This window comes from Triturus cristatus, chromosome 6, assembly GCF_964204655.1.
Source record: "Triturus cristatus chromosome 6, aTriCri1.1, whole genome shotgun sequence".
Taxonomy (NCBI): Eukaryota; Metazoa; Chordata; class Amphibia; order Caudata; family Salamandridae; genus Triturus; species Triturus cristatus.
In genome coordinates, this window is record NC_140589.1 from 1,921,288,236 (window position 1) to 1,921,314,808 (window position 26,573).

The window sequence follows — 26,573 nt, forward strand, 5'->3', positions numbered from 1 at the left end:
GCTCCTGGGGGCGGGGCGGACCTAAACCAATCATCGAGGGGCTATCATTCAAATACACGATGTTACCTGCATATTCCCCATAAGACTCCTGGCGCTGAAGAAGGCATATGTGATGCCGAAATGCATTCGCCGTTTGTGACAGAATAAAGTGCCCTCCCTGCTTACCCCAACTGTGGCCTCTGCTCTTTCCTTGGAGGAGTTTTCGTGATATATATATATATATATAAGACTTTATACTAACCTGCAAAATACATATACATTTTTTGTAGTAAAGGAATGTGTGGTACAGGCATATGCGTGGTAAAGTTTTGCATGGCAAAGACATGCGATGTAAAAGCATAAGCATTGCTAAGGATGCGTTGTAAAGGCATGCTTTGTAATAACATGCGTGGATCCATCATACAACCCTTTGCCACATTCAGTATATTCCTAAGGAGTCCCACTAGTACTGCCTTTTTTTATGTTGCATTAGCTTTACCTTTGTTAAAGATGCGCTGGCGCATTGAGTGCAGTGATATGCATTCTCCACCGTCATGACTTTCTCCTCTCTTTTGACTTACTGTTATTGTATTATATATGTGCTGCCAATAAATTGTCATATTCAGTACCTTTATATGGTTTCTCCCTAGGGTGGGCTTTTTGATGTTGTGTTAGGTCTTTTTTGACAAATGCCTGGACACATTTGTTGTGATATGCCTTCTTCGTGTCATGATTTTGTTCCCTGTGTGGACTTTGATGATACATTAGCGATGCCTTTCTAATAACTGCTTTATTGAATTCAGTACAGTCATATCATTTCTATCCATTGTGAACCTTCTGATGTTGTATTACGTTGCTTTTTCAACAAATGTGTTGTCACAGTAAGTGCACTGATATGACTTCTCCCGTGTGGACTTTCTGATGGAAATGTGGCTGTACCCTTCTAATAAATGCCTTGTCACTTTCTGTACATTCATACAGATTTTCCTCAATGGGAACTTTCTGATGCTGTTTTAACTCTCCCTTGCTCATAAATGCTTTGCCACATTCAGTGCAGTCTTCAGTGTGGACCTTTGATGCTGCGTTAGCTCTCTATTTCTTATGCATGCATTGTCACGTTCAATAGTTTTTCTCCTGTGCGAATATTCTGATGTCATATGACATTTTGTTTTGCAATATATCCCTTGGTGCATTCAGTACATTAATATGGTTTCACACTAGTGTAGACATGTTGATACTGCAATAGCTTATTCCTCCTGCAGAAGACTCTATTACATTTGGAAAATACATAGGATTTCTCTCCATGTGGATTTTCTGATGTCGCTTCAGTTTTCCATTTGTAATGAAAGCTTTGTGACATTCAATACATAGATATGGTTTCTCCGCTGTGTGAAATTTCTGATGTTACATTAAATTTTGCTTTGTAACAAATCCCATGTCACTTTCTGTACATTCATATGGTTTCTCTCCTGTGTGAATTTTCTGATGTAGTTTTAAACATCGCCTTGTAATAAATGCCTTGTCATATTCGGTACATAATTAAGGTTTCTCCACAGTGTGGATTTTCTGATGTCGTTTCAGCTCTCCTTTTCTTATAAATGCTTTGTCATATTCTGTACATTTATTTGGTTTCTCCCCAATGTGGACTTTTTGATGTATTTTTAAACTTTTCTTTTCAATAAATGCCTTGTCACATTCAGTACATTCATAGGATTTCTCCCCTGTGTGGACTTTTTGATGTTGCATTAGCTGTGACTTTCTAATAAATGCCTTCTCACTATCACTACAGTGGAATGGTCTCTCCCCAGTGTGAATTTTCAGATGGTGTGTTAAATTTTGCTTTGCAATAAATGTTTTGTCACATTCAGTACATTCATAGGATAAGGATTTCTCTCCTGTGTGGACTGTCAGATGTTGCGTTAGTTGTGACTTTCTAATAAATGCCTTTCCACATTTGGTGCAGCTGAATGGCCTCTCTTTAGTGTGGACTGTTTGATGTGCCTTCAGATCTCCATTTGTTTTAAATGCTTGATCACATTCTGTACATTGATAAGGTCTCTCCCCAGTGTGAACTTTGTGATGTTTTGTTAGATCTTCGTGGGTAAAAAATGCCTGGTCAAATTCTGAACATTCATAGGGTTTCTCCCCGGTGTGGATTTTCTGATATCGTGTTAGACAGGACTTTATAATAAATGCCTTCTCACATTTATTGCAGTTGAAGGGTCTCTCTCCACTGTGGACTTGTTGATGTTGCTTCAGCTCTCCATTTCTTATAACTATGGAACCTGCTCGACACCACATCTCCGGACGTCGCCTTCCTCATGGAGACCTGGATGAACGCCTCCTCAGCACCCGACATCGCCATAGCCATCCCGGACGGATACAAGATCACCCGGAGAGACCGCGTCAACCAGACTGGAGGCATCGCCATCGTCCACAAGAACACCATCCGCATCACGACCAACTTTGAAGACACCCACACAGCCGCCGAACATCTCCACTTCCAGATACACACCGACCCCAAGACCACACTCAGAGGAACCCTCATCTAGAGACCCCCAGGACCCCGCACACAATTCAGCGAAGACATCGCAGACTTCATCAGCCCACACGCCCTCCCCTCCGCTGACTATATCCTCCTAGGGGACCTCAACTTCCACCTGGAGAACAACAACGACAACAACACCACCACCCTTCTGGACAACCTCGCCAACCTCGGACTCAAGCAACTGGTAAACACCCCCACCCTCTACGCCGGACACACGCTTGACCCAATCTTCTCCTCCAGCAAGCACATCTCGTTCAGCCATTCCACCGGACTCCACTGGACAGACCACAGCTGCATCCATTTCAGCTTCAGAAAGACCACTACTCACCACATCCCGCAACAGGCTCCCCGCGGGAACTGGAACAAGATTACAACCGACCAGCTCACCACATCACTGAATCAGAACCATCCCGCCAGATCAACGGACCCCAACCAAGCAGCCCTCAACCTCACACAGTGGATCACCAACTGCGCCGACGACCTCGCACCCCTGAAAACCCACCCCAACAGGCCCGGAAGCAAGAAAGCCCCGTGGTTCAACGAGGACCTCAAGAACTCAAAGAAGAACTGCCGCACCCTCGAGAATGTCTGGCGAAAGAACCCGACCACAGACAACATGACCGCCCTCAAGCACGCCACCCGCAAACACTACCAGCTGATCCACACCACCAAGAAGACAGCATTCAAGGAACGACTAGACAACAACGCACACAACAGCAAGGAGCTCTTCAGCATCGTCAAAGAGCTCTCCAACCCCAGCGCCGGAAACAACGACATCACTCCCTCACAAGACCTCTGCGACTCACACGCCACGTTCTTCCACAGCAAGATCGCAGACATACACAACAGCTTCGGCGAACAGACCACGCACCCCACCACAGAACCGACGCCCCCCATCACCACCCTCTGTGACTGGACCCCGGCCACCACTGAAGACACCATTCGCACGATGAACACCATCCACTCCGGATCACCAACCGACCCATGCCCCCACCACGTCTTCAACAAGGCCGCCTCCGTCATCGCGCCTCAACTCCGGGACATCATCAACTGCTCCTTCAACACCGCCACCTTCCCGGAGAGCTGGAAACACTCCGAACTCAGCGCCCCCCCGAAGAAACCATCAGCAGACCCCTCCGACCTCAAGAACAACCGCCCCATCTCGCTCCTTCCGTTTCCTGCCAAAGTCATCGAGAAGACCGTCAACAGACAGCTGGCCGCCTTCCGAGACGAACGGATCCCTCGACCACAGTCCGGCTTCTGAGCCAATCACAGCACCGAGACCGCCCTCATCGCAGCCACCGACGACATCCGAACCCTGCTCGACAACGGGGAAACAGCAGCCCTCATCCTCCTGGATCTTTCCGCAGCGTTCGATACTGTCTGCCACCGCACCCTAGTACAACGCCTCAGCAACGTCGGAATCCAAGAGAAGGCACTGGAGTGGATCATTTCGTTCCTCGCCGGAAGGACCCAGAGAGTCCGCCTCCCCCCGTTCAGATCAGAGGCCACCGAAGTCATCTGCGGCGTACCACAAGGATCATCACTCAGCCCCACCCTCTTCAACGTGTACATGAGCCCGCTCGCAGCCATCGCACGCCAACACAACCTCAACATCATCTCCTATGCCAACGACACCCAGCTGATCCTCTCCCTCACCAACGACCCCACCACCGCCAGAACCGACCTGCACGAAGGGATGAAAGAAGTAGCCGAGTGGATGAAGAACAGCCGTTTGAAACTGAACTCAGACAAGACGGAAGTCCTCATCCTTGGACCATCGCCATCTGCCTGGGACAACTCCTGGTGGCCCCCGGCTCTAGGCAGCGCACCCAAACCAACGGACCACGCACGCAACCTAGGCTTCATCCTGGAATCCTCCCTGTCGATGACCAGACAAGTCAACGCCGTCTCGTCTTCATGTTTCAACATCCTTCGCATGCTGCGAAAGATCTTCCGTTGGATCCCCACCGAAACCAGGAAGACGGTCACCCAGGCACTTGTCACCAGCCGACTGGACTACGGAAACACCCTCTACACTGGAACCACAGCCAAACTGCAGAATAGACTCCAACGCATCCAGAACGCCTCCGCACGACTCATCCTGGACATCCCCCGCCACCGCAACATCTCCGGACACCTGAAAGACCTGCACTGGCTCCCCGTCAGCAAAAGAATCACGTTCCGCCTCCTCACCCACGCACACAAAGCCCTCCACGACCTAGGCCCCAGGTACCTCAACAACCGCCTGACCTTCTACACTCCCACCCACCAACTTCAATCGACCAGCCACGCCCTCGCCGCCGTTCCACGCATCCGAAGAGCCACCATGGGAGGAAGATCCTTCTCCTACCTGGCAGCCAAGACCTGGAACTCCCTCCCCATCCACCTCCGTCTTACCCAAGACCACCTCTCCTTCAGGAAGCAACTCAAGACCTGGCTGTTCGAGCAGTAGCGGACCCCCCCCCCCCAAAAAACGCCTTGAGACCCTCCGGGTGAGTAGTGCGCTATACAAATTTCTTGATTGATTGATTGATAAATGCTTTTTCACATTCTGTACATTGATATGGCCTCGAGTGGACATTTTGATGTCGTTTCAGGTCTCCATTTGTTATAAATGCCTGGTCACATTCTGTACATTGATATAGCCTCTCTCCAGTGTGGACATTTTGATGTTCCTTCAGCGCTCCATTTCTTTTAAATGCTTTGTCACATTCTGTACACTGATATGGTATCTCTCCAGTGTGAACTGTTTGATGTTGCTTCAGCTCTCCATTTGTTATAAATGCTTTGTCACATTCTGTACATTGATATGGTCTCTCTCCAGTGTGGACTTTTTGATGTCGCTTCAGATCTCCATTTGTTATAAATGCTTTGTCACATTCTGTACATTGATATGGTCTCTCCCCAGTGTGGACTTTTTGATGTCGATTCAGCCCTACATGTGTTATAAATGCTTTGGCACATTCTGTACATTGATATGGTCTCTCTCCAGTGTGGACTTTGTGATGTCGCTTCAGATCTCCATTTGCTATAAATGCTCTATCACATTCTGTACATTGATATGGTCTCTCTCCACTGTGGACTTTTTGATGTCGCTTCAGCTTTCCATTTGTTGTAAATGCTTTGTCACATTCTGTACATTGATAAGGTCTCTCCCCAGTGTGAACTTTGTGATGTTTTGTTAGAGCTTCGTGGGTAAAAAATGCCTTGTCACATTCTGAACATTTATAGGGTTTCTCCCCGGTGTGGATTTTCTGATGTTGTGTTAGACGTGACTTTATAATAAATGCCTTGTCACATTCAGTGCAGTTGAATGGTCTCTCTCCAGTGTGAACTTTTTGATGTCGCTTCAGATCTCTATTTGTTATAAATGCTTTGTCACATTCTGTACATTGATATGCTCTCTCTCCAGTGTGGATTTTCTGATGTTGCTTTAGCTCTCCATTTGTTTTAAATGCTTTGTCACATTCTGTACATTGATATGGTTTCTCCCCAGTGTGGACTTTCTGATGTTGCATTAGGAGCAAATTGGTAATATATGCCTTGTCACCTTCTGTACTTTCATAGAGTTTCTCCCCAGTGTGGATTTTTTTATGTTGTTTTAGCTCTCCATTGGTTATAAATGTTTTGTCGCATTCTGTACATTCATACGGTTTTTCACCAGTGTGGATTTGTTGATGTTGCTTTAGAATCCTCTTCCTATGGAACACTTTATTACATACTGTACATTGATATGGTTTCTCCACTACGAGGACACTCTGATGCTGCATTAGGTCTTTCATTGCAAAGAGCACTTGTCCAGTTAGTCCATCGATATGGTTTTTCTCCAGTATGAAGTTTCTAATGTCGCACTTGCTCTTTCTCTGCCTCATAAATGTGGTGCCACATTCTAGATATTTCTTGCTGATACCAGGTTAGTGCTTCCTTCGTAATGAGTATCTCATTAGACTTGCGTCAATAGGTCAGTGTGTTATGTCTTCAAAGTATATCTGCTGATGCCGAAGAGCCAAGTACAGACCTCGTCAGGCTGTTTGGGTTTCCGGCTGTAGGAAAAGACTTTGGCGAGGCATTAGCCTTCAAGGGTAGAGATTTAGAGGCATTATGTTTTTACATCACTTCCTACACCAGTGATGTTTAATGCATTTACCTTTTAATTTATTACTAAATTTCTGTCACCTGTTAGATCAAGAAAAAGACACAGTGAATAAGCTGAAATGCAGAGTCAATCACAAAAATCTATTGCCATTTAATGAGACATTTGATTGTCCACATAGACAAAAGCACTGAAGAAATTCTAGATTTTATTTTCAATGTAAAAATACAGTAGGCAGAGTAAGGGCATACAACCCTTCCGTGATCTCCTTTTTTCAAGGAGTGTGGACTCGAGGAGTAAACAAGGCATGAGAGAGGGTTCCTTGTTCAGTGAGTGGGACCCTCTCCCAACGACAAACTACAATGTTAAATCTACAGCGACAAGAGACCTACCTTCTTATCCAGGGAATGCTTCCTATTATCACACGGCCTAACAAATGATAAAAGAGGAAGCCTTTTCAAGAGAATGGACCATGCAACACAGAGCATCACAAGAACAGCTGGAAAAATAAGTAACTCCTGCAAGAGAGTCTGTAGGGAACTGGACTCAGTTGCAGTACCCCCGCTCCCTTTTGCCTGGTATGTGGTCCAACTTTGACTGAAAGTGTACTGGGTTCCTGCTAACCAGGTTCCCAGTACCAGTGTTCTTTCCGTAGAATGCACCATTCTCCACAATTGGCACCCTTATAGGTTTCCCAGTAAGTCCCTAGTAAGTGGTACCTCTGGTATCTAGGGTCTTGGAACTAAAGAGGGTCCTTAAGTGCTGCCACACAAATTGTGCCACCCTAAGGTGCCCCTCACTAAGCTACTGAAAACTGTCATTGCAGCTTGCATGTCTTGGTGCAGAGAAAAATTAGGAGTCATCATGGTACCCACCCCTGTGTGCCATGCAAAGAAAACACTTCATGTGGTATAGGTAAGTCACCCCTACAGCAGGCCTTACAGGCCTAAGGCAGGGTGCACGATACCCCACGTGTGGGCATATCTGTGTGAGTGGATGTGCCCTTGGGATATCTCATCAGAACCTTCGATATTACAAGTGCACAGGATAGCCATAACGAGTACATGGGATGGACACTCGTGATTACGAGTTTCCCAGCTACATGGTGGCTTTATTATACCCCAAGGTGTTTGGTATCAAACACCTCATCTTAATAAACCCACACTGATGCCAGTGGCGGGTTTATTAAGTGCACCTAGAGGGCACCTCAGAGGTGCCCCCTGAACACCCATCAACTACAAGTGTGTTGACTGGTCTCGACCAGTGAGCCACCATAGACAGGTTTCTGACTATCAGGTTCGTGAGTGGCCAAGCTGTCTTGATTTTGCCCCTACGAGCTGTTTGTACATGGCCGCAAGGAGCATTTTTGTGCACCTAGCCAGGCTGTGCTCCCTTGCTTCAAAACCCCTTGCAACCCAAGCTTCCATTTGGGAGCTCTCTGACTTGTCCCCAAGTCCCCTTGTGTAGCCAGTTTTTAGGTGGCTTGTAGTACTTTGGACCATGGCCCACTACAACTCCGAACGCCGAAGGTGAAACCCTGAAACCAACTGTGCCTACCTTTAAGCATCGCTGACTTTTTTTTCCATAGATTGCATTGTGTGTAAAGGCGCACAACTTTAAAAGCTTTACTTGTACAAATTTCTATTGAAAACAGTACTCACCTTTGAAGTACTTTGTTTTGAAACATATATAAAACAAGCATTGGCATATCCAATAGGTCTCGCCTTTGGGGCCTTATAAGTGTTTAGGCAGAGCTATTGGCTTTGCGAATGTTTTTAAGCTATGTTGTAGAGCAGTGTGGGGTCTTTGCAGTATGTTGAAAAGGTGTAATATAAATGTGTTATAAGCATTCTTGTTACCTTCAATATAACCAAGAAGACATTATGTACAACTGAACTACCCTATTAAAGAAAGAATATAAAAATGTCTTCTAGTTTTTTTGTCCTTGCAGTGCTGGCAACTTTTTGCCTGTTCCAATACTCGTTATAGGTTTGTTTTTGTTAAATATAGGAGACGTGTTGGAGGTTGGGAAATAGTTCCTGTCCCAAACCTTCAACAGCGTTTGCTGAATCAAGTGGTGTTCAGGGCTCGCTGCTGCACAGAGGCTATCGGAGACCTTGTCCTTACCAACAAACAGAACAAAGTGGCCTGCTGCAACTTCAACAAAAGGACAGGATATTTTTTTTAATGGAACGAAAGTAGCAATGCACTACCATGAGTCTCGGTGGTGCACCAATGGAACGGAGCACACCAGGGCTTTAAGTGGGAAGGATCCTACCGGCAGTTCTAAGAAGCCGGTACTGAGACGGGTAGCTATCGGGCTCTCAAGGTGAAAATAAAAATCTTAACTCTGGAGCAGTGCCACCATTCCCTGCCATTGATGCAACTTCAAAGAAAATTTTTATAGTTCTTTCGAACTCTCATCATTTCCAAACTGAAGCATTTTCAAGATTATATACAACGAAGCCATAGTTGTTGCTTAATCATCTTAAGCATAACACCACTGACAAAGCCAGTAGTCCTGGCTTGTAGGTATGATGTTGCTTGCTGTAATATATATCTGGATGCAATAACTAAAACAGCAAAATACCAGTTGGATGGCACAAAGTGCCAAGCACAGTTTTTTTTAAGCTTAGGTGTTGTTAAGTGTTAGACCCGGCCTCGTGGCATGGCCATCCCTGTCCCCGCACCACATAACCTGACCCATGCACCTCACGCCGCCCCGAGCACACGGCCTAGCCGATCTTTCCCACCAGAACACACACACACCTGACCCAGACTTCCCCGTCCGTGGCCTTCCTCCTTTCGGCCACACCGGGCCCACGTGCCCACTTCATGCACCATGATGGCCGCCCGGCCCCAGCGCGATCCAGGCCTAGAGGCGCCACTCCGGCTGGGGGACATCGCGCTCCCATCGGGATGAGAGAGGGAGGAGCAGTTTCCATCACACCTCTGAGCTCCCCTGGGAAGGTGGGTTTTGATCGGCCCGCCAGCCTCCCCGAGGGCTGGCTCCACGCCTGCTGGGTGTCTGGGACTCCTCCCGACCCGGCCCTGAAAGGATCAAAAGACAATGGCAGGAAAACCCGACAAGCGACCCCCAGGTGACAAGACCCCTGCCTGCGCAGACTCCGGACATCAAAGAGGAGTCGTCCTATAACAAGGGGTGCTCTGGGACTATACGGCAGATTCGCCTTTGGAAACACCTGAGCCCTGCTTAGTGACTCGCGGCTCCCTGAAGATCGTAAGACCTCCGAACTTATGCTTGAGCCCTGCTGAGTGACTAGCGGCTCCCTGAAGATCGTAAGACCTCCGAACCTGTGCTTGAGCCCTGCTGAGTGACTCGCGGCTCCCCGAAAAGATCGTAAGACCTCCGAACTTGTGCTTGAGCCCTGCTGAGTGACTCGCGGCTCCCACAGACTCTTTTGGTCCCGCCGGACCCCGACGACGACAAGCGTATCCCCCAGCTCGAGGATTGTGAGCGGTGCGCCGGGTACGCCCCTGCATTTGATCCATATTCCCAAAGACTGTCCCGCTACCTCCTACTCCCCCTCCGAGACTCTGTGAGCCCGTGCTCTACTTGTATATAGTTGCCTTGCTGATCATAAAGATCCTACGACGCCGATCCAATAAAGATTGGTTCTTAAGAACTCACGGTGTGGTGTCTCTTTGTCGTGTGGTGCCGAGTGTACGATCCTAGATACGAGATTCCTCCCCTGAGGAGTCTCCCGCCAGTGCCCGGCTATGATACCTTGAGGGTTGACCTCAGGCCAGTCAGTGCCCCCCGGGCCCCTCTGAGGTCGCCTTCTAACATTAAGCCACACCCTAAATTATACAGGCCACACCCCTTTGAGCGACTCCCCATGTTTGTCATCTCACCTAAACCTGATGCACCAGATAAGAGTAATGTGTCGTCAGAGAAAAAAAAAAAAGTAACACAGCATCCTGGATAAGCAAACACCAACAGCGAATGCAGGTTTAATTAAAGGATGTGCTATAAGAGCAGGGGCGACATAGTATGCTTTAACGTTTTTTCCCTCTATCGTCCAGAAATAGATCAGTGCCTTTTGCATGAAGAGTTAAGGAGCTGAATATGGGGCCCGAAAGAGACCAGTTTCAATGTCCGTTTTAAAATACTACCGGGTCTGAGACCCGGAGTGACCCGGCCCACTTAAAGTCCTGTGGTGCATCATTCCAATGGAGTGGCCTCCGTGTGTTTACAGCAGGGTGCAACTGAGTTCTAGCTAAAGCCAGTGCGAGTGCCCGTCAGGGGCAAAAAAGATGCTCAGAACACGTGCTCATCCAATCCTTGGCCTCTTTAGAAAGCGCACAGAGCAATGGTCACGTATACCAGTTGCAGTTGCGATTCTATGCAAATGTGTGGGTATGGTGGCACTCTAAGCAAATTTTAGTGTATATGGTTAAGACCTGCCCTTAAAAATATAGGCTCTGCCCATTTCAAAGCCCCCCCACCCCACTTTCTGCATCCCACTTAAACCCCTGGCGACCTGGATTGCCCATGTTTGCAGTAGTGCAATGTGTTTGCGACCCAGCGGGGCTCTTCAAGGACAGGGCAGGAGGAGCATGGACTCCGGGGAGCAGGCTCGTGTGCACAGAAAAGAAACATATTTACTCTGCGGCACACACACTTCACAGCTCGACGAGTTCTCCGGAGCAACCAGGTGAGGGTGAGAGAGGGTCACATGGGGAGCAGCCGTTACCGACTCCGGCCCAGAATAGACAAGCCCCACGAGCCCTCCCCAAACACAAACACACACACAGTGGGGAGGGGATTGCTTCATATGTAGGGGAAGCAGGGGCGTAGCTCCCATTAGTGCAGCAGGTTCAATTGCACCCGGGTCCACAGCACTGTGGGGCACATATAAATAATTTTGCAACAGCAGTGAAAGGAACCACCTTCCTTGCTAGCACCAGGGCTCGGAACACACACAGACGCACCCCAACCCACCCAGCCCTCATACACTTCTGGGGTACCAAGGAAAGCCCAGTCTTGCCAGGTTACAAAGATTTATACAGAAAGGCAGTCCTCCTGCTGGGGTGCAGGGACATAAAAATGTGTACCTCACAGCTGTTGATGGGAAGCAAAACACCACCAGTTGTGTCATTGCCTGGTCATGAGTCTGAAGTCTCCTGTGATAAAAAGGCACCACCATCTTTGTACTCCTATTTTCAACACAATCTACCACTGGTGGCGATGAATAGCCAGAATCACGGTGAGCATTCGTCAGGGAATTCGAGACATTAGTCTCATGCACAGAAAAACATACCGGTTAAGTGAGAATGACAAAATGAGGAGCAGGGTATCGAACACGTTCTGTGCCAGGGACTATCGACCCTACAGCTTACCTTGTCCTTGCATAACCTCACTCTGCCTCCACTTCACAATCCCTTCTGCGTGGCTTGCCTTGGCTCACCTCTCTTCTACCTTGTATTATTCGCTTCTCACAACTTTTAACACTTGTTTGCAACTCTCTGCTTGTTTCAGCCAGGTTGGCGCTATCCTAGTCCTATACAGAAGACGCCAAACTCGACTGTGTTACATGCTGCTGTTAAGACAATGTGATGGCGCAGCGCAATCGTGTGATCTTGCACAAACCAATGGAGCTGTAACAAGGCGTGGGTGCGCGTGAAGCAGAGTGTTGTTTATTGAAGTCCGGGCACACAGTGATTACGTGCAGTTGAAAATGGAATGACCAGGCGCAGTGCCAGAAACCCCCGGTCTTAACCCAAGCCCCTCAAATCCAGTCAGGTAAGATCAAAGGGGCGCAGCCCAGACTTGCAAAAACATTTCCAGACGCGTGGATATACTGTCTGTCAGGGGGTAATTCGCGGCACGGACTCACGCAGATCAGATTGCCGGGGCGAGACTTGAAAGCTCCGTGCGGCACATGCTTCTCTTCTACCAGAATGGGGACAAGGGGCATATTTTGTTTACAACAAAACCTCTAACCAGGTCTCCAGCAAGCTTGTCCAATCAATTGAGCTTGGTGCCTGACCCGCAGCCACCACTTTCACTTTCAGAACTGTGACCCCTGTTCATAGAAACGGAGGGAGTCTTTAAATAAGCATTTGCAATCCAATAGGACTCGCATTTACGCAAGACCTATTGCATTGCAAACGGGCGGGAGGGGGTAGGGGGCCACGAAGGCACAAACAACTGGAGTCCTGGGAGGGCCGAGAAGGCACAGATTGTGGGAGTGGGGGGGGGGGGGGGGAGAAGACACGGGCAGAAAATAGTACTGGAAGTCAAGGGGCCAGCAACCATGTAAGGATACAAATGACGGCATGGCCGTCATAGGGAGGGACTAACCGGCCTATAAACCAATGGAAGGCAGCATTTAGTAAAGGACAAAGACAGAAGCCAATGAAAATGATGGGCGGGGTGTGGGTGTGGCGTCTCTTCCGTACTCAACTACCCCAGATCAACCCCAGAGCAGCGCTTGCACGCTGGCTCAGGGCTCTACCTAAAAAGGGTTATTTTTCTAAATTGGACTACAATTTATTCTTTGAGTGTGTCATTCATTTATACCTCTGTGAGTACGACAAATGCTTAGTAGTACCCTGTAGCCTAACTGCTCGCCCACACTACACAAAAAAGAGCATTAGTATTATCTACTGTAGGAGAGTAGGATCTGCTTCACATGGGTACCCCCACTTTTTGCTGGTGTTTCATAGGTTTTCGACCTTAGTCTGGCTGTGGCCCTGCTAATCAGGACCACGGCCTAGCCGCTTCCTCTCTACAATGGTTTCCATGTACATTAGGTACATATCTAATTGGATTCTGGAGTGCCTTATAAGCCCCTAGTATATGGTATACCATGTACCTAGGGCATAGGTACCTCAGAGGCCTACCAGGGGCTGCAGCATATATTATGACACCCCTGGGAAGCACTCCAAAATGGCACCACATGTCTGCTACTGCAGCCTAGGTAAGGGTGTGCTTGCACCCCTTACTGTGGTATAGGCTACCTATATCACTACCCTATACAGACACATTTAAACCTATAAGCCACTCCTATGGTAGGCCTTGACAATCCTGAAGGGAGAGTGCTTGGTTTTGTGTGAGAGGGTGCCCAAGCATGAGCTGAGCCCCTCTGCAGCTTTCGGAAATACTTCCTTATGGCTGTTCTGTGATACAGGCATACCATATACTCTTAAGTGCATTATAACCTCGCTGTAAATGCTAACTTTGGGATGGCTGCATCAAAACATGTCGTGTTTGGTGTCAAACGCTTTGGAATACTACACCCCCCCGCCAGTTCTGGCGACAGGGGGTAGCATTCCACCCTTCTAGAGGGAGAGACATGTTCACACTGGCTAAACCCGGTAGGACTTTCCTGAGCCCAGGCATCACAAAATGGATGCCTCTGCCACAGACACCGGTGTGGCCTCCTGCTGCTGACCGAAACTCCGGCAGGGGAGGCCTGGACAATAGGTTTCCTGTCGAGGGGAGGTGTTCCCACCTCCCCAGACAGGCTGATGTGTATTGGGGCTGGGCGGGAGCACTCTCTGGTGCTATGAAGTCCTGCACTGGGGGCAAGTTTGGTGTCCCTGTGCATAGCCCAGTTCAAACCGGTTGCAGGGGCTAGCTGTCCCTGCTCTGGCGCGAAACTGGACAAAGGAAATGGGTGTAACCATCCCTCTTTCCTCGCCCACCCATAGGTGGGGCCTTAGAATTAGTCCATCCCCTAAACTTACTATAAGTATAGGAATCCAGTCCCTAGGACTTTAGATTACCCTGGACGAAACTCTGCAACATATATCCTGGACCTTCGACTTTCTATCTCGACTAGAAGATGGAAGAAATCTCCCTTGGGGTCAAGGAGTGACTCCCCTGCTTGGCAGGCACCAAAGAAGCAACTGACCGGTCTGCAATTCTGAAGCTCCCGCCGGACGCCAAAGTCTCTGCATCCCCAGAGGTGGATTTCCAGATTTCCCAGAGGCTTCCCTGAGTCCACAGCAAAGCTGAGGCCCATGGCTATCGTGGGTGACGTGGATCCGTGACCCCTGGACACCGTGAACTTTTGCAGCAATACTATCTTCCTGGTCCTCCTCGAAGTTGTGCTTTGGGCTCCCAGTAGCCTGAGCCTTGAGCACCTCCTGCACCGAAGATTGTTGGCCTCCACTCCACGAGTGACCCGTGGGCCAGCTTCAAGTGCGACCGCTTGAGGCTCCTTTGCGATCACTAGCCCGTTGGCTAGCAGGTCCCCACGAAGGCGACTCCTTTACTGATTAGGCTTACCTGGTTGCTCCAGACGTGCCCCGACTTACCCTCGCTGGGTGAGTCCCTCAGACCTTGCTGGTCTGCACCGCAGTCCATTCTCTGAATTCCAGTGACTTGCCGTTGCCAAGGCTTGTTGGGTCCATTCTGGTCGCCGACACCGCAGCACTCGACAGACTTCGTGGGACAGCTCGAATCCGGCTCATGGACTTAGTCGACACCTCCTGGACCTCGTGGCTGAAGAGTCAAGACACCCATCAACTCACCTGAAGCACCCAACATCTGTGGGCATTGGTCCATCCTGCCCTCGGTCACTGGCAAGTGACCCAGACTCTGTCCCTTCTGCTTTCAGGTTCCTTACATCCTAGATCCAGGCTTGGATCTCTTCGGACACTTCTCCTCTTCACGGCAGCAGTTCTTTGCAGGCTTCCATTGAAATCGACGACGCAACCCGACACCAAAAGACACCTATGCACCCGGCTTCCCTGGGTGAGGTAACTCGAGTACTCTGGTGCTCTCGTGGGTGCTAGCCCTAGAACTTCTTAAGTCCAAAAGTGTTTGGTCCAGACTCGATTAGAAGTGTCCCTAATCTTTAAATTTCCAACCGCAACATTGCTCATAGAAGAGAATAGGAACCCGCGGTTGTGTTTACACACTGCATACAGTCCCCGTAGGTCCCCTGTGTCAGTAACTTGGGTGGTTCCTTAGAGTCCCAGCGATTCTAGAGGCAAAAGGCCTAGTGCCTGTTCCAGTCGTGGTTCTTATACCACTTTTTTGGTATATGGTTTGGTACGCCCCTAGGGCCCAAACATGTATTTGTGCTTTTACTGGTGATTGCTATCTTGTAACTTAAGTACTTCGAACTCCAGTCTCATGAAGAGACTAGAGGGGTGTGTGTTAACCTAAATACATATATTTTAAATATATACCTGGTGTGGTTGCCCTTTAATTTGATCATTCAAGAGATTATAGACTGGTAAAACAAGCTGCTTTACATTCCTTCAAGACTTAGCCTGAAGGCTGCTTTCCATAGCTACCACTAGGATAGCCTTCATATAAGGTTGTCTTTAACCATTCACCATAAGGGGTTGTTTGGACTGATACAAGGTGCCCACTAGAATTAGTGCACAGCATATATCAGGCCTTCTCACATCTACTTTAGCCTCTGTAAACCAATTGGGGACCCACCGGACTCTGCACAGTGTACTTCTTGTTAGTACACTATATAGAAAGCCAGCTTCCTAGAGAGACCTTCATACTATCACGGAGCCAATATTAAACAACCCAGCCTGGATTATCAATACCCCTGAGCGCCGTGTGGTCTATTTAGACAACACCCCTTTTTTTAATAAGAAAAAAAGAGATTTTGTAAATTCCTCAGACAGGCTATTTGGCTAAATTAGATTTTTTCATTGCCACAGTTACTAAATTTCTTTCTTACTTTTTCTTTCTGATCACTGCGCACATGAGCACCACTACATTCACTTTCCTTTTCACTCTATTTGGAGCAACCAATATGGAGTAAATTGGATGGGTTCCTTTGGTTAAAATAATGTTTATGACCTTATGATATATAACATTTAATGTGACTGTTCAACTCAGTATTGTGACTCATTTATTGTTTGATCTTTGCTTTTTGCTTGCCCATATTGCAAATTAAATGTTGCATCTTTGATAGCGTACCAGTGGAACTTTACTGTTTTACGTACCATATGCTACCCAGGTTCAAAGAGTTCTTTTGGGGTACCCCTGTACCCAGTATCAGTGGGGCAGTTATTTTTCAATCTTTCTGAAGTTGAGCATCTCGACTGACCCTTGACTGCAGTCGGTGTTTGAACGGTTTATGAATCTGGGCTATATTCACAGTGGGTCTAGGCGCTATGGAAAACAGAGACACACCAGAGGTAACCCGAGCTGGGCAAGCTTAGGTGTTAACTGAAGCAAGGCTTGTCTGGGCGCTGTCTCTCACAGAGCGACACCAGGAAAACCCAGAGCACAACAAGTTAAGAACCCGAGCAGAGAGGGTGAGGGTTCTATGTAGAGCAAAGTGGATCTAAGCGCTATTTATAGCAGAGAGAGAACAGGAATATTAAAGGAACAATAAGGTAGGACCCAGAGCAGGTGTAGATGCCACCCAGAGCATCGGGTCTAGGAGCTAATTCACTGCACATTAAGTGTATGCGCTATGCCCAGCACAGTGGGTCTAGGCACTATCTATAGCAGAGGGGATATAGGAATATTAAGGTCATAATAAGATATGACCCAGAATAGAAGACATGTAGATGCCATCAAGAAGCAGCAGGTCTAGGTGCTACCTATCGTGGCGCCAGTGCATGGGCTAGGAGGAACACAGGGGGTCAAAGGTACTATGGAGGGTAGAGCGACACCAGGAATAACCCAAGCACGGAGGGCCTAGGTGATATTTTAAACACAATGGGTCAGGGCACTCTCGCTCGCTCTCTCTCTCTCTCACACAGAGCGACAATAGGAATATCTAGAACACAGAAAGTTACAACCCCGAGCAGAGCAGACGAGAATCCTACGCAGAGCAAAGTGGATCTAGGCACTATCAATAGCAGAGAGAGATCAGGAACATTAATGGCACAATAAGGTAGGACCCTGAAAAGAATAGATGTAAGTGACATCTAGAGTCAGATCAGGGGCTATGAAGAACACAGTGGGTCTAGGGGCTACCCACAGCGGAGCCAGTGCAGGGGCTTTGAAGAACACAGTGGGTCTAGGCGCTACCCATAGCGGAGCCAGATCAGGGGCTATGAAGAACACAGTGGGTCTAGGCGCTACCTACAGCAGAGTGAGTCTGGGAAGATTTCAGAACAGACAGAGTGCTAATGATATTAATGAGGCAATGTGTGGACTGTACGGCTGTAATAGGGTGGCTGTTATTAGAAGAAGAGCTGTGGCGGTGTCTAGGCGCTATCAATAATATATCGACTGGGTGTTATCATGAACTGAGTGAATTTAAATGTCATCAGGAAGGAGATTAATCAAAACATTGATTGACAAGAATGCAGAGTCATCTCAGCATTATTAGTAATGGATGAGTTAAGTGGGCCTGATCAATAAATTGATTGGCTTTACACTGAGGGACGATGTATCCAAAACTCTGAGTCCCTCAGTAAAATTAACTACTCTACCTGCAAATTACAGGCTCTATTTTGTCATTTCAGGGATTGTTAAAAATGGGGTCTCTAGTTGGCAGAGTTTGGTACTTTTGTCCAAATAGGGACCCTTGCATCTAGTCAGGGTAAGGAGCTACACTTCTAAAATAACCCCTGCTCAGTCCCTTGGTAGCTTGGCACGAGCAGAGTGGCTTATCTCAGAGGCAGTGTGTAAAGCATTTGTGAACACATACAGTAATACAGTGAAAACACTACAAATGGACACTACACCAGTTTAGAAAAATAAGTAATCTTTACTAGACTTAACAAAAGACCAAACAACAAAAATCCACAATACTGTAATCAAAAAGAAGACTTTAAAATGGTAGAAATAGCTTAGTGCACTTTAGATTGTGAATGCGACACTTTACTCTCAAAGTACCTGGGATGTGTAACGCAAAACAAACAAAAGGGTAGCAGGGAAGGTGATGTGATGTTCTTTACACTCAGGGGAGTGGATGCGTCGGTTCCTTACTGCTGCACAGGGGAGTTGAGGCTCGCTTCCTTACTGTGTAGGGAGTTGACGCGCCGGTATCTTACTGCGATCTGATGTGATGACGCTCCTGTGCGATGTGGTTACGGTGCAACAACATAGATGCGATGCGTGCACGCCTGACGGCCGTGCTTCGACTCAGTGAACTTCTGAGCCGAGACAGGCCCTGTGACGCGCTTCTCCAGTGATGTGACAACGGCCTCTGCGGCGGCGGCACGCTTCTCCAGTGACGCAACGCGTTTCGGTGATGTGATGGCGACAGCGGCAGCATGCTTACTCGGCGATGCGATGACAACTTCTACGGCGGCGACACGCTTCTTCGTTGTCGCGCTTCCAGCTCCTAGCGACATGCAGTCTCTTAGAAGGCCGAGCACAACAGCAGGCACTTTAATTCCCAGCAAGGGAACTCAGGGGTGAGCTGGGGGTGAAGTCTTGTATCCCTCAGGCAGGAGGCAAACACAGTTCAAGCCCTTGGAGATTCTTCTTCAAGGTAATGAAAGCACACTTAGTCCCTTTTCTCCTTTCTTTGGCAATGAAGCAACCACTGCAGGCCAACCACCAAACAGCACACAGCACAGGGATAGTCTCCTCCTTCAGTTTCCTGGTTCTTCTCCTCAGCAAAGGTTTGTCTTGATTCCCAGACGTGATCTAAAGTTCTGGGGTCTGGGTCCCCCTTTTTATACACAAAATCCTTTGTCCTCTGACGGCAGAGGGTGCCTGTGTCCAGCCAAAACCAGCTCTGGGTGTACTCTACCAGTGCACATCTTCTTTCTTCGTCACTGTGGGCCAGGGTCATCAGACGCACCACATAGATGGAGCTAGCATTGTGGAAGGCAGGCACAGCCCTATTCAGGCCCAGGTGCTACTCCTCCCACCACTCCCGATGCAGTTAGGTCTATTCAGCCTAGTGCTGAGCCACCCCAACCCCTGTCACACACAAATCAGACATGCAATACACAACCTAGCAGAGGCAGGCTGGATGGTTAGGCAAGAAAATACCTACTTTCTAAAAGTGGTATTTTCAAACACTTTGGGGCATATGTATCAGGCCCTTTTCCCGACTCACAAAGGGGCCGATTCTCAGAATCGGCCCATTTGCGAACGGGAAAAGGCCTTTTGGGATTTATCATTCCAAAAGGGCATTGCAAAATAGAGAATTGCAAAATTTGCGATTCTCTATGTTGCGATTGCATTTAAGGAATTGCAAATTGTGATTCCTTAAAAGCGATGTGGAAAGCACCTAATTTGTGCGAATTTGGCATAAGAAATCGCAAATTACCACTAACTGACAGTTGGTGGTAATTTGCGAATTCTTTGTAAAAAGCACTTTTTTGCTTTTTTCAACGTGCCATGTGGCACACATACATGCCCTTAGAGCATGTATGTGCGCCACATGTGCACACATGCTCATTTCAGGGGTGCATTAGGGTGTCCTTATGACTCCCTTGCACCCTTAAAATTGCATTCTCAATTTGCGATTCTCTAATTGCTAATCGCAAATTGCGAATGTCCTCCCATTCATTCCTATGGGCCTCCTAGCCCATAGGAATGAATGGCAAGGTATTCCTTATTTGCGAATCTCAATTTGCGATTCGCAAATAAGGAATATGTAGGATTCGCTGTATTTTTAGCAAATCCTACATACATTGCATTTTGCGATTCTCTAATTGTGATTCTCTATAAATCGCAATTTGAAAATCGCAAAACGGTTTCTTCTTACATATGCCCCAGAATGTTAAAGCCAACCTCACTAAAAGACATATTTTATCATCCTGAGTTCAGGCATACTAAACTCGAATGTCTACCTAGTTCCCTGAGTCAGTTAGGATTATAAGATGTTAAAATCAAACTGCCCATTCTGGCCTATGGGAATAGGTAGCCTTGCAATAGTGAATTACAGCCAATTTTGTTTTTCACTATCAGGACATGCCACACACGTCAGGGCATGTCCTACCTTTTACATACAACCTTGGGCCTACCTTAGGGGCGACCAACATGTTAAAAAGGGATGGTTTAGGGACTGGTAAGTGGGTGCATTTGCCAAGTCGACATGGCAGCACCAGGCTGCACAAAGGCTCTGCTATGGCAGGCCTAACTCACATTTTACAAGCTGCTTCTGTGGGTGGCACAACAAGTGGTGGACATGGTGGTGGTGGATGTGGTGGTGGACGTGGTGGAGGTGGACGTGGCGGTGGTGGACGTGGCGGTGGTGGACGTGGCGGTGGTGGACGTGGCGGTGGTGGACGTGGCGGTGGTGGACGTGGCGGTGGTGGACGTGGCGGTGGTGGACATGGCGGTGGTGGACATGGCGGTGGTGGACATGGCGGTGGTGGTTGTGGACGTGGTGGTGGTGGTGGACGTGGTGGTGGAGTTGGACGTGGTGGTGGAGTTGGACGTGGTGGTGGTGGTGGACGTGGTGGTGGTGGTGGAGTTGGACGTGGTGGTGGAGTTGGACGTGGTGGTGGAGGACGTTGTAGTGGTGGATGTGGTGGTCGTGGTGGTGGTGCCCCACTTGAACAACTCTACCCCTTGGTACCCCCTTGGTGGAACCCTCTGTGTACGGCTATGGTGTTCAGAAGAGAACGTAATGTGTGAGTACTAAAGCAGTGAAACTAAATATTTAAATACTATTTGAGTAATACAGAGGTCAGAAATCCATGCTCTAGTACTTGGATTGGAGGTGTGTCCACAGCACGGTGTGTTGTCAAGACATTGTAGATGTCTCTAAGGAAACAATCCATCAAACCTTTTTCTACAAGCAACTTTAGTCTCCTTGTCTCCAAGCGATTTGTCTTTTTAATTTATAAGTGCGGCCACTTGCACATTTTGGAGCACCCGTCCTCAAGTATTTCGGCAGGATCAGTGGCATTGGTCCGCAGTGCTGTGTAATCAAGTTATTGAAAAACTGCTGAACCGCCGCAGTGAAGGCAAGCCTGCTGACATGAGTCAGATCATGACTTCATGAGTAGTGTTAGTCAGTATACCAGCGCTTTCAGGCATAGGCTGTCTGGAGGGAAGTATGTGCTGGATAAAGGTTTGCAGAGGCTAATTTTAAACATTGCGACACTGTTTTTGCATCGAGAAAGATAAAAGACAGCGATGCGAAAAGGAAATGGCACTTACGTGCAAATGAAATATCATGCTGCCCGTGCCCATTGGGGGAATAAACATTGAATAAAAACGGACATCATTGGGCAATTAAATACAGTTACAAGAGGAGCGAAAAAAAATAAAAACGCAGCCACGCGGCCGTTAAAGTGAAAGCAACCGCGAATTGGAAACATGATCCTCCACTACCGATGGCTGCTCGCTCCCGCAAGGTGGATGCCTGGCGTGCACGAGCTGCTGAAAAGGAGCAGACCGATTCCTAAAGGTCTTTTCCTAGAGCAACGCATGTGCGCTGCCTAGGCGAGACCTAAAAAAATACAGGAGAAAGGCAAAAAGTTGAGGGATGACCCTGCAAAAAGGGTCAAGTCCAACAGGGATGAAATCACATTAAGGAGCTGAGTTGTGTTTTTATTTAATGACACTAGGGGTGAGGTGCCATGTAATATAACTTGGTATGATGCCACTACGAAAAGTGCCCTTTTTCCATGGTTACCCCCAACCCCCCACTTTCTGCCTGATATTTAATACCCTTATACTGAGTGTGCACTGTGTCCCTGCCAATCAGGTTCCCAGTGCCTGAGTTCTTTCCCGAAACTGTACCTTTGTTTCCAGAATTGGCACCAGTGGTGCCAAGGGCCTTGTGACCAGAAAGTATCTCTAAGGGCTGCAGCATGTATTGGGCAACCTTCAGAGATCCCTCACCTAATACATACACACTGCCATTGCAGACTATGTGTTTTAGTGAGATCAAAACTTAAGAGTGGACACATCCCTGTGTGCCATGCCCATGACACACTGCCTGTAGCATAGGTATGGCACCCCTCTAGCAGGCCTCACAGCGCTAAGGGAGGGTGCACTATACCACAGGTGAGGGCATAACTGCATGAGCAATATGCCCCTAAAGCGTCTAAGTCCATTCTTAGACAATGTAAGTGCAGTAACGTATTATTCAGTACATGGTCTGTGAGTTTCTCATTACGTGCGCCACAGCTCCATGCTGGCTTTACTGAATGCGAAGTAGTTTGGTATCAAACGTATCAGCGTAATAAACCCACACTGATGCCAGTGTTGGATTTATTACCAAATGCACTCAGAGGGCATCCTAGAGATGCCCGCTGAAAAACAACCAACTCAACAGTGTGCCACTGACTGGTGTGCACCAGACTGCCACACAAAGACTTGTTTCTGGCCCTTTAAGGTGGGAGCCCTTGTGTTCTCATGGGTCAGGAACAAAGCCAGCTTGGGGTGGAGGTGCTTCTCACCTACCCCCAAACATGAACAGCATTTTGGGCGGTGAGCCTCAAATGCTTCCTGCCTTTTGTTATGCTGACCAGGGCTTCTTCAGCTAGTGGAGATGCCCGCCCACCTGACCAAGCTCCACTTTTGGAGGCAAGGTCGGTGGGAAAATTAGTAGCCAGGAGGAGTGGGTCTCCTCTCTGTCAGGACCACCTCTACGGTGCCCTAGACCGAGGTGATCTCCCTCCATCTTGGATGGAGGGATTTTAGCCAATCAAATTAGGGCATTCATATCGTGTAGTCACCCTAAAGGTAAGTAGCCCACTGGCTACTATCTGCCAGTGCTAGTAACGCCCCTAAATTCAGTATTTAGGGGCACCCCTGAACCTTGGCCCTCAGACTCGATGGACCAAAGAAGAAGACGACTATTGTCGGACCAGGAACTGAACCGGTGCAGATAGAACTTGTCAAGAACCATCCCACATGCTACCGTTTCGACATCTGAACCTGCTGTCCTTCCAGAAACCCAGCAAGACCTTCAAGAGACCTTTCAACCTTCCACAAGGTACCAAGTACCTCCCTTAGAACCAGAAGCTTTAGTCCCTGGCGTTCGCCAGTACAGGAACCGCAGCAGCTGAGGACCGGAACTTGTGTTGAAGCGACTTACTGGTGCAAAAGAACCATAAGACAGTAGTGGTAGAGAACAGGCACTTGTGTCGAAGTGACTCTGTCCTGCAAAAAGAAAGCACCACAGGCGGACGGCCTCCACAACCTCGAGGGATCCTCTCGGCCCAATGACCCAAGCTGTTCACAGCTCCATGCCCGAGAGCCCGCACCCTCCGTAAGTGGCCCTGTCAACCTCCACCTGCACGACCGCTGCCTCTCTGTGACGTTCCAACGATGGCGGAACTCACCCTTTGCCTGCGCATCTCCACGACCACTGGGTTGGCGGTGCCTACACTCGATCTACAGTAATCTGCTGACGGAGAATGCGACGGTTATTGTGTTGGCGGTATACTGAATCCTGTCCTGCTTCATTGCTCTCCGCTGACCACTAGGGTAAATATCATTGCCGGTATCGACCGCTGTGGCATTGATACTGAAACCCACACCTTTGCGGGTGCCGCCAGTCCCCCCCCCCCTCGACTGACATTGTGCCCAGTGTTGGTCCTAAACCCTTGGGGACTGGACGAGTAAGTTGAGTTCTTACCTGCCAACGCTTATAACTGTTTTCTTTCCTTAGGATTGCATTGCCTTGCCAATCTATTGCATACAAAAGCTTAAGTTGTACTATTGCAAAGGTCTATCGTTTTCAATCCAATACAAACGTATTCCTATTCCCTGTAAAGATTTGTTCACTGCCTTGCAAACAATTACGACTCATTTTTGAAGAGTATTTGCTACTTTTAAAACTGTACTTACTTGCAACTGAGTTTGCTTAGTTCTGGGAATAAAATACCAAAGTAATACTTTCTCATACAAAACAATTGGTCAGATTCAGTCTTTGAGTGTGGGCTATCATTTCTAGCCTGAGTCTGTAAAATAAATGCTTCACACAGCCCTCTGATAAGCCTAACTGCTCGACAACACTATCACAAATAGAGCTTTTAGTAAGATCAACTTAAGCCTCTGGGGTTCCACTGGACACTGTGCACACTATACCTTAATTTGGTTTATTATAGGAGCCAGCTTACTACAGCCACCAATTATTGTATTTTCCTACTGAGAATTTGACACAATTAAGTGTGAGAACTGGACTCTTTATAGCTGTGGCTTCACAGCAAAGAGATTTTTCTTAAATGCAGTGCAGAATACCCGTGCCCTATATGCTTCTGGGGGCAGAGTGACCCCGGTCGGTTAAAGGTGAGTCACAGCAGAGTACAAGGGGCCCTCAGAGCTGCCCATGACTTTTGTCCAGTGACTCATGTCCCCATCTCTTGCACCTACACCTCTCTCGTGTTCCCATCTCTAGCACCCACACCTCTCTTGTGTATTCATCTGTTGCATCCATACCTCTCTCGTGAATTCATCTCTTGAACTCACACCTCTCTCGTGAATTCATCTCTTGCACCCACACCTCTGTGTCTCCATCTCTTGAATCCACACCTCTCTTGTGACCCCATCTCTTGCACCAACACCTCTCTCCTGTCCCCATCTCTTGCACCCACACCTCTCTCCTGAATTCATCTCTTGCACCCACGCCTCTCTCGTGTCCTCATCTCTTGCACCCACGCCTCTCTCGTGTCCTCATCTCTTGCACCCACGCCTCTCTTGTGTCCTCATCTCTTGCACCCACGCCTCTCTCCTCATCTCTTGCACCCACGCCTCTCTTGTGTCCTCATCTCTTGCACCCACGCCTCTCTCGTGTCCTCATCTCTTGCACCCACGTCTCTCTCGTGTCCTCATCTCTTGCACCCACGCCTCTCTCGTGTCCTCATCTCTTGCACCCACGCCTCTCTCGTGTCCTCATCTCTTGCACCCAGGCCTCTCTCGTGTCCTCATCTCTTGCACCCAGGCCTCTCTCGTGTCCTCATCTCAAGCATCCACGCCTCTCTCGTGTCCTCATCTCAAGCATCCACGCCTCTCTCGTGTCCTCATCTCTTGCACCCACGCCTCTCTCGTGTCCTCATCTCTTGCACCCACGCCTCTCTCGCGTCCTCATCTCTTGCACCCACGCCTCTCTCGTGTCCTCATCTCTTGCACCCACGCCTCTCTCGTGTCCTCATCTCTTGCACCCACACCTCTCGCGTGTCCTCATGTCTTGCACCCACGCCTCTCGTGTCCCAATCTTTTGGAACCATGGGGGGTCTGATCACTGCCTGTCACTTACATTCGGCGTTTACGTCCCTGTGTCCATTTCTTGGAACACGTGTCCTTTTCACTTGCATTCATATTGTCCTGTTCAGGTGTAAAGTATAGCATTTGGAACAAGCAATGGCAAGGACAATGGTAATGGACTGTAGAACCTGCGGGTGACAGTTTATGGCAAGTGCTCTACTCACCTCTTTATTGACAACTTCTCAAGCTTTTTTTGTACAACTCACAGACCTCAATACTGGGACTGGTCTGAAGGGTTTCAAGAATGATTTGACCCTTTCTGCTGTAGTCCATCCTCACACTTGTATGGTCCCTCACGGCTCGATCCCCTCACTTCTATCTCCATTTTTTTCTCCCGTTTGTGTGTTTGGTGCTGCACATGCAATAAAAACATGCAAAGTAAATACTGAAAAATAGTGTTTTGCTTCCTGATGCAGGCGCTGCAATTTAAACAATGAGAATAAAGCTGATTTTAAAGAGTTATGAAAACAGCAGAAATACATCAAAGCCATAAAATAAAAACACTGACAACTGGACCCCCCATACCCACCTATCCACCTCAAAGCCTGGATCCTATCCAAATAGAAATATCACACTTACACCACATTTGCTCACCGTATGAGAGCACAAGCATGGACTCCCACCTACAATACCCCTGCGAGGCCTCCGGGTAGTTACGCGCTATATAAATATAATTTTTCATTTCATTTCATGTGAACCCACAACTGAAGACAAGCCAATACCAGGGCACCAAGCACATAATTGTTATAAGTGTGCTAAACAAACATTAAATCCGCGTAAGATGACATCAAACAAAATACCTCATCAAGACATCTACTAATATCCACTTGACACAGATGAGAGGCTGAGACAGCCCT

General features: G+C 48.1%; 1 pseudogene across 1 annotated transcript; it reads right to left on the minus strand.

Moving 5' to 3' along the window:
- Positions 1–1,180: 1,180 nt before the first annotated feature.
- On the minus strand, positions 1,181–26,010 carry LOC146822473 (uncharacterized; annotated as a pseudogene). Its single transcript, XR_014962875.1, has 3 exons — positions 25,881–26,010; positions 5,038–6,706; positions 1,181–2,295 (listed from the first exon to the last, which is right to left on the minus strand). The product of XR_014962875.1 is annotated as an uncharacterized LOC146822473 (transcript).
- Between the last annotated feature and the right edge of the window lie 563 nt (positions 26,011–26,573).